Genomic DNA, 1,349 nt, shown 5'->3' on the forward strand with positions numbered 1-1,349 from the left:
AAACAACTTTGAGCTTAAGCCTCAATTAGTTTCTCTAATGCAACAGAATTGCAAGTTCCATGGACTTCCATTGGAAGATCCTCATCAATTTTTAGCTGAATTCTTGTAAATCTGTGACACTGTCAAGACAAATGGGGTTGACCCTGAGGTCTACAGACTTATGCTATTCCCTTTTGCTATAAGAGACAGAGCTAGGATATGGTTGGACTCACAATCTAAAGAAAGCCTGAACTCTTGGGAAAAGCTAGTCAATGCCTTTTTGGCAAAGTTCTTTCCACCTCAAAAATTGAGTAAGCTTAGAGTGGAAGTCCAAACCTTCAGACAGAAGGAAGGTGAATCCCTCTATGAAGCTTGGGAAAGATACAAACAATTGGTCAGAAAGTGTCCCTCTGATATGCTTTTTGAATGGAGCAACATAGGTATCTTCTATGATGGTCTGTCTAAACTGTCCAAGATGTCATTGGACAGCTCTGCTGGAGGATCTCTTCATCTGAAGAAGACGCCTGCAGATGCTCAAGAACTCATTGAAATGGTTGCAAATAACCAATTCATGTACACTTCTGAAAGGAATCCTGTGAACAATGGGACGAATCAGAAGAAAGGAGTTCTTGAGATTGATACTCTGAATGCCATACTGGCTTAGAACAAAATATTGACTCAGCAAGTCAATATGATTTTTCAAAGTCTGTCTGGAATGCAAGCTGCACCAGGCAGTACTAAGGATGCTTCTTCTGAAGAAGAAGCTTATGATCCTGAGAACCCTTCAATGGAAGAGGTGAATTACATGGGAGAACCCTATGGAAACACCTATAATCCTTCATGGAGAAATCATCCAAATATCTCATGGAAGGATCAACAGAGACCTCAGCAAGGTTTCAACAACAGTAATGGTGGAAGAAACAGGTTTAGCAATGGCAAGCCTTTTCCATCATCTTCTCAGCAACAGACAGAGAATTCTAAGCAGAGCCACTCTGACTTAGCAACCATGGTCTCTGATCTAATTGAGGCTCATACAGAGACTATAGAGATTCCATTAAACTTACTTCTGCCATTCATGAGCTTTGATGAGTATTCTTCCTCTGAAGAGGATGAGTATGTCACTGAAGAGCAAGTTCCTAAGTACCTTGGAGCAATCATGAAGCTAAATGACAAGTTATTTGGTAATGAGACTTGGGAGAATGAACCCCCTTTACTCACCAAAGAACTAGATGACTTGACTAGGCAGAGATTACCTCAAAAGAGACAGGACCCTGGGAAGTTCTCAATAACTTGTACAGTAGGCACCATGACCTTCAAGAAGGCTCTGTGTGACCTAGGGTCAAGCATAAACCTCATGCCTCTCTCTGTAA

General features: G+C 41.2%; 1 non-coding gene across 1 annotated transcript; it reads right to left on the reverse strand.

The window, feature by feature from the left end:
- Positions 1-292: 292 nt before the first annotated feature.
- LOC127748117 (small nucleolar RNA R71) lies at positions 293-400 on the reverse strand. Its single transcript, XR_008010060.1, has one exon. It is a non-coding gene; the product is annotated as a small nucleolar RNA R71 (small nucleolar RNA).
- Between the last annotated feature and the right edge of the window lie 949 nt (positions 401-1,349).

This window comes from Arachis duranensis, chromosome 5, assembly GCF_000817695.3.
Source record: "Arachis duranensis cultivar V14167 chromosome 5, aradu.V14167.gnm2.J7QH, whole genome shotgun sequence".
Lineage (NCBI taxonomy): Eukaryota > Viridiplantae > Streptophyta > Magnoliopsida > Fabales > Fabaceae > Arachis > Arachis duranensis.